The sequence below is a fragment of the Lagopus muta genome, chromosome 14 (assembly GCF_023343835.1).
Source record: "Lagopus muta isolate bLagMut1 chromosome 14, bLagMut1 primary, whole genome shotgun sequence".
In the NCBI taxonomy this organism is placed as follows: Eukaryota; Metazoa; Chordata; class Aves; order Galliformes; family Phasianidae; genus Lagopus; species Lagopus muta.
In genome coordinates this window covers 13,705,930-13,713,451 of record NC_064446.1, presented here as the reverse complement: position 1 = coordinate 13,713,451, position 7,522 = coordinate 13,705,930, and the positions used below count along the sequence as shown (strand labels likewise).

Here is a 7,522-nt window from a genome sequence, read left to right as displayed (position 1 = left end):
AAAGGCAACCCCAAAACACCAGGCAGTTTAAAACAAACAACAATAGCAAAGAATCACTATGGTGCATGAAAAATAAATCCTTTCTAGGTCATGCTTAAATTTGCATTAATGGCCTTCTTGTCAAATTATCTCAGGGGAACTTCAGATTAGCATGCAAAAGAAGATGATACAAACTAGAGCAGTAATACTTGTTTTATTTACCAGACCATTTTCTCCAAAGGAACTAAAAATGAGAATTTTGAGGGATCTGACTTTCATCTTTTATAAAGGAAGTGCAGTTGGGAAGAGCTCACTGTAATTAGCAGCTAGTCAAATAACATATAATTCCTCCCTGTATTTACTCAGCAGTGTGTACTTTAATCATGGAAAACATTAAGCTGACCCTAACACCTCCTGCAAACTGGCTCAGGAACTCATTTCTTCAATTCCTGGATCAGCTCTTCGGAAAACAAATCTTAGCAAGCACACTTAGAAGCAAACAGGGTATCCCAAATCTGCAAATGAAAACGTTTAATAAATAAGATAGGGACTGAAGAAAAAAAACTACATCATAAGCATTTCATCTGCCACTCTGATGCATAAGCAGGGTGAGGTCACCAAAGGTTTGTTGCTGCTGTCATGGAGTGGCAGGGCTGGGTTTGGATGAGATCTGGGAGCTGATAGGGATTCTGGCTTGTCTTGTTGGCTGGAGCTCCAGCAGATGTGTGGGGCACTCATCGCACTGGGGTTTGGATCCACACTCTCTATCAGCATGAAACAAGACCTCTGATCTTCCTCTTTTCTTCTTATCATGCAGCTGTACAGAAAGCACGTGTTATCTTTAGGACTGCACGTCTCAAGTGGTGCTAGGAGGTGGAATTTCAAGACTGTGCTTACACTGCTGACTCTCTCCCAGCAGGTCATGGTACAACCATGGTACAAAACATCAGTGACGTTTTTATTTGGCAAATCTGTTAAGCTTCACTCCATAACCAACTGACTTCCTGCTTGCACTAAGGGAATCTGGAGATAAAAGATGGACTTCTGCACCTGATGCTGAAGGGCATGTGAACATGCAGATATAAGGGTTGCCCGACCAGCAGAGGGTACATCATTCATGTGGCTGTATATGGGCCACCACAGCACGGAGCTGTGCCAAGAAGCCACTTCTCAAATGCCAAAATCTCACCACCATCCCAGCACTATAAACAGAAGAACAGCAGATAGAAGAACGCTGCCATTATCATCACTTCAGGCTGAGAAAATTGAAATATACTCTTTGAATTAACAGTCACCTTTAATAAGAGCTGAGAGCTGCCAATTTCTTGGACTTTCTTGAAACTCGTCTGAATTTTGAAGATAGACAAGACTTTCCAGCTGGAATGGGAATAGATAATCCAGCCCAGACAGTGCTATGGGAGAGAGACTTGGCAGAACAGAAGGACAGACACAGAGCACCGCGGCTGGCAGAAACTGTTCACACCTATTTATGGAGTCACCACAAGGGCGCAAGGCAGTGGAAAATCGTGCTCAAAGAAAATCTAAGGCAGCCAGGTCAAGACACAAGAAAGTGGCTAACAACTTGTTCTTAAAGAATTAGCACCTACAGCGACTGCACAGCTACCTGCTTTCATCCTGGTATTCAAATGATGATTTTTGGAAATGTAAGTCCTATACATCAGTGTGGTTTGATCCGCAGTTCTACACTGCTCAGTCGCGGCTTCTTTCCTTATCTACCACCCATCTGTACTGTTGGTATGCTTGGCTCTTTTACAGTGTTGATCATGTCTGATTTAACATGCCAGGTTACATTAACAGCTCTGAAACCCAAATGGCCACACGAGTCCTGAAAAAGCGTTTGGGCTGCTTTGCTGTTGTTACGCATTATATTCCTCTCCTCATTGTCAGTAATTCCAACCTAAGAAGCATTTCTAGGGGACACCATCAGCCACTGAACACCCCAGGGCATCGCAGCAGCCCACAGAGCTGACACTTTATGCCAACCAACCAGCCACTGTAGAACGTGCAGAGCCTGTAAGCTTTCAGGGCATCTCTCCCCCCAGTTACTCGTACCACTGACTTCTCCATACAAGGAATGAGGAAGAGGAAAAAAAAATAAAATCAGCTTCTCCTGTGGCTTCCAATTTAATAAAAGCCTTTAAAGTTCAGTGAATTCAAAGAAAGTAACCTTTGGGGGTCTCATGAAGAATAATGAAAATAATAAGAAACTATATTGTTTCTCATATAAGTATATTCTTAAAACTGCTAGAAATGTTAGCTGTTTTGGTGGAAACTTAAACCAGAGGCAGCTCAGAATCTTGTCACGCTGCTATAAGATTAAGTAGTCTATTAATCAGAAAACAGATTAGCAATACTTTGTTAAAACTAATTACGTGAGGAAAACCAGCCTGTTGTTGCATTGCCAAAATATTGGATTTTTTTTTTCTTTATTCATTGCACCATTTTAGACCAAATGTTTTGGCAGCTTAATTAGAAGCAGGTGGTGTCGTTGCCATAATTACATAGAAGTCCTCATATTTTGTCATCATGCTTAATTAGAGCCGTTGATTTAGCATGAAAGGAAAACATCCTGGCCAACTAAATACTGCAGCAGCCTTTATGGGAAACACAATGCACCTTTAGCTGGGAGCTGCTTTAGATGGCACCAGGTGTTTACTTCAGGTTTGGGACTGCATTGCCTTCTCCAGTAGAAAGTAGTAAAATTAAATTGAAAGTCATTATTTGTAAATGAAACCCAGGCCTGCAGCAGTCAGTGGCAAAATTCCCACTGACTTAATGGGGACCAAAACCTCGTTGGCTTTCCTGAGCATGGTAAGACTGATTCTGATTTATTCAGGACAAATATGGGACAACTCCACAAATATCACTGAGAACAGAATTTGGCTCATTATCTCACAGGAGTTGGGCTGGCTGCATCCAGGGAAAGTAGAGCTGGATGTGGCTTGTGTGACGCTTCAGGAGCACAGCCCTCCCCAACCTCTGCTCTGAAAGCGGATAATGTCGTCACAAAGTCCTGCTGAGATGCTGTAAAGAGAGTGGTCATCTTCAGTACAGGGTCATAGAGGCTACAGCCTATCAATTTATGCACCCAAAGATCTGAACAAATGACAGAAATTCAATTGCTGTATCCACCTTCATAGACCTCATTTAGAGCGGGATGTCAGCTGGGGCACTGCACCAGCTGGCACGAATGGGAAATTCACATCCAATGCCAGCTAACTAGCTGATTTTTCAGAGTGAGGAAGCAAGTGTAGATGGCAAAGCTACAGTCTGTACAGCATAAGCAGCCAGATAACCTCTCAGCCTCAGATGGTCTGTCTGGGTGAAGGAAATCATGCCACAGCACACAAAGAACTGGTGCAATCTGCATCACATGCAGCAATTTTCAACAGCTCAGACTCAGCTCCACTCAGAGGCACTTGGACTAACAGGTCTCTGAACACAGCACACGCTACAGCTGATCCTAACTGAAACAGATAGAACAGATAATGGCATTTTTAACACCTTTGCCCTCTTTTCCACTTCTGCCATTCCATTTTTTTTAACATGCACATGAATTATCTTATCATTGTGTTCCTTAGACTGAGCTCCAGGGGCCTTGCATAGCTGCAGCACAGGGAGCTCCCTTTGATTTGGATACAGTGCTTCCAATATTAGAGAGCTATTAATCAAAATCACTACTACAGACTGTAAGTAATAAAGTCCTTCAAGAACCATACTTCCCTTAAGCCTTCTCATTTATCCCAGCCATCTTACACTGCCTGTTCAAAGTTAGTGACAGGATTCAATTTCCCATCTCTACTTGCTAACTTCTTGCTGATCCGAGAGGCTTTAGACCATTCAATCCAGGTAGCTCTTCTGGGGGAATGGGGACACGTTAACACATTTCAAAGAACAAACCTGGAAAATCACTTGAGGAAAACGCCCAGTTCCCCGTGACTACTTGGTCATTTGGGAAACAATCTGAAGAAATTAATGCTATATTTCTATCTGCTTACCCAAAGGATATTTTGATTTCACCGTGTTGGGCTATTCCCATGAGCCTGATTCTGCTGCTGCACAATGGTTGGAAGCTCAGCTTCTTATCAGGAAGATCAGAACTTCCCCACTTCAACTGGGCAGAGTGCCAGAGGAGCTAGGAGTAAATACCAGCATAATCAATGATACATTTTATCCCATTTCCAACCCATGCATCAACTTAAATCCTTGTGGCTATTATTACGTTTAATGCCAATAACCTAGTAATAATCTTATTACAGCTGTAGCTTCAATGAAGTACTTAAAACGTCACAAAGCCTTGTAAAGTGTAATCAATTTAACCGTAGATTATCAGATTTGGGGTGTTTTCCATATACATGGCTAATAAATCCTGAAATGTATTTTAAAAGCCCAACAACGAATAAAGATGATGAGGCTATAAAAGACCTTATTTAAGATATTTTCATGACTGAAAGAAACAGCAAGCTGGCCTTTGCGTAAACTCTGAAGCCTGCAATGAAGAAAAAGTCCCACAAAAATCTATCCCTGGACTTCTACAGTTTCAACAATAGAACAAACTTGTCCTGCAGCGTTTACCTGAAATGAGTGCTCAGCCAAGAGCAGAAACGAGAGTCAGGCTGGAGACAAAAATCTACTTTGTTTTTTTTGTACAGAGATGAGAAGACAGGATCTAGCAATTGTTAGAGCAATGGTCTGATCTGAATTTCTGTTCTGGATAAACTCCAAGCACCAAATGAGAATACTCTGTCCTATACTGCAAGGGAGTTTTAATCCACCCCAAATTCAGCAGCAGCAGCATCCTTTCCCTCGTGGCAGCGTGCATTTAACAGAACACTGCAGTCATTCCCCCCTTTTCTGAATTCACCACTACGGAGAAGCTTCATGCTTCCTTTTTATTATTTTCCAAATGAAATGGCAGGAAAGTTTCCCCAGGGGAAAACTCACCACTCCATCCTACAAGCTGGCTGGCTCAGCGTGCAGCACAAACACTGTGGAGCCTCCAGCAGGAGCAGCAATGGCTCTGAAACGCTCAGCCTGAGCTGCCAGACACAGGACAACTCCATCCACCCAGGATGTGCTGAGGCCAGGCTAGTGCAGGTGCTCCCAAGCTGTCAGCCAGGAGCACAACATAGGCAGCTGAACTTCTCTCTATACAAGTGCACAGTTGGATATGTACAGCAGTAAGGATGGTAAATTAATGAAATCAAGCTTGGGAAATTGTTAAAATCAGCTTGTAGCAGCTGAGCTGAAACCAGGCTGACTCCTTTAATTTCTGAGAGAAGAAAGGAAAAATCAATACTTTGAGCTATCACAGCTGGGGGCCACCTTCCTCACTACTGCGTTTTGCTTTGTTTTATTACCCAGACTTTTTCCTATTTAAATTAAAGGTGTTTCCTGGAAAGGGAAGAACTGCAGACAACACAAAAAGTATGTCTGTAGATTTTAAAATGATATTTAGGATGGAAATAGCATTAAAACAGGTCAAAGATACTCCACATCAAATTCACAGTGTTGGAGCTGTACCTCTGAGATATTGGATATCTGAGTGCAAATGAAGGAGAACCCACCTCCATCAGAGACTTTGATAATAATAAGCACCCCATCTGTAATAGCATATCTTTACATCCCAAATGAGAAAGTTATTTTTGCTTGACAGACACGTGGAAGTCACAAAAGCAATAGGCTGGTTTTCCTCATGGAAGAGTCAGAGACCAAAGCAAATACTTTGTTCAGCTCCACAAAGCACCCAAGTGGACCAGTAAGCTCATTATTCCTCCAGAACTTACTGCTTAGTGAAATGCCCAAATTCACATCTCAGCAAAAGTTATTAGGTACACATGAATCTAGCACTGCATTTACACACATTTTGCACTCACCAGGGTCATCCCCATTGGCCCAGGAACTTCAGCTCAGCACTGAGTATTCAGCCCCTGCCTGAGCTGTGCCAGAGGAATATCTGTCCCCATCTCTCCAAGTTTCAATTTTAGCAACTCCTGCAATGGTCTATTAAATAGATCATTTTTTCCAGCCATAATAACTCAAGCATGTAAGATAGGGTTAAAAGTGTATCTGAAAATCACCTGAATAAAAAGATCCCTGTCAGTTTTGTTCATTGAATATTTTCTAGGAAGAGAGAATGCAAAGCATAGGTTGCTTAGGCAATTCTTATTTCTGCCTTGCTAGAAAAGAAAATTCTTGATGCCATCACACAGGCACGTGGGAAGGGTATGGATGTAATACTCCTACTGGTATGAAAGGGATATTATATAACTTATTATCATTAGTATTCACCCTTTGATCATGCACTATTGGCTTGTATGCTGGTTGATTCACATCCTGCATAAATACCAATACAGAGGGAGTAGTTCAGCCCATTCCATTTCCTTTATGGAGGCTTTGTAACGATGGTTGTTGTTTGTTCCTTGTTGCCCAATACTGACATCACTACAAACTTCCGGGGCAGTGTAGCAGATCTCCCTTTCTGGTTCACCCCATTGCCTGCAAGAAATGTCAGCTTGAAGAGTCGTAAGATGCACAGCTGCAATTATGAATGAAGAATATTGCTGACCACACTGCTATGAGTGGTACATAAAGCAGCAATTAAAGGATAAGTAGATCTCTTCGACATGCCTACTTCTGGTATTTCCCTGCATTGCTCAAGCAAAAATTAAGACTTTCCTTGCTCCAAGGACAGGCCACTTGTTTCTTCTAACTGTCTCCAGTGCTGCCAGCCTGGCCCAGTGTTTCTTAGCACAGAAAATAAAAATTTCCAATACAAAAGCACCCACGGAACAGGAGGAACTCAGTGCACTACGTGCTGTGGCGCTTGCTTGTTGGATGACAATCGCAGAATGGCCATGCCAGCATAGGCTCCTTTCAGTAACAGGCTGGTGAGGGCACATGGGACAGCTTCAGGGCTTCCTGAGTTTGCTGAACAAAGCTGTTATGCATTAGTCCCACTAGATTTCTAGGAATGGACTGCAGTCCCACATCCACAAGACTTAACAAGTACAAAATCACTTTCAACAGAGACTTCAGTCCCAAACATGAAAAGCTGGGTGTCCCATTACCAGTCCCCCAAGCTCTCTTGTCGTTGCCTTATTTTGCTTTGATGCCTTTAGCTGTACTTCAAAAGCCTTGGCCCTGCAAACCTTAATCAAGGAAATCAAAAAGAATTTCACTAGATTAAATCAAAAGCAGATTTACAAGATTAAGGACAGCAGAATCAGGAATTCAGGTTGAAAATGAGAACTCTGAAGTGCTCAATATACAATAAAGAAATATAGTCTCCCTTATATGCCTGGGATGGGGATTTCCAAGTAGGTGTGATGGAAAAAGCACCCAGATCCCACTGAAACTCCTGGGAGTCTGGAACCTAATTGCATTAGGGTACTTAAAAAATCTCAGTCATGCTTATTAATTGTCTGTGATAAAATTTAAGTGATATATTTGCCCTTCTCTTTTACAAAGCAATAACCCAATTAATGTGTGGATAAACTAGGAGGCCAAAGGGAATTGGATT

At 42.2% G+C, this 7,522-nt stretch overlaps 1 long non-coding RNA gene across 2 annotated transcripts in view; it reads right to left on the bottom strand.

Annotated features, from left to right (window-relative positions):
• Positions 1-537: 537 nt before the first annotated feature.
• LOC125700052 (uncharacterized) overlaps positions 538-7,522 on the bottom strand; it is a 32,209-nt gene continuing 25,224 nt past the window's right edge. For both annotated transcript variants that reach the window (XR_007379769.1, XR_007379768.1), the window contains one exon: positions 538-7,151. This is a non-coding gene — a long non-coding RNA (uncharacterized LOC125700052). The remainder of the gene's footprint in view (positions 7,152-7,522) is intronic.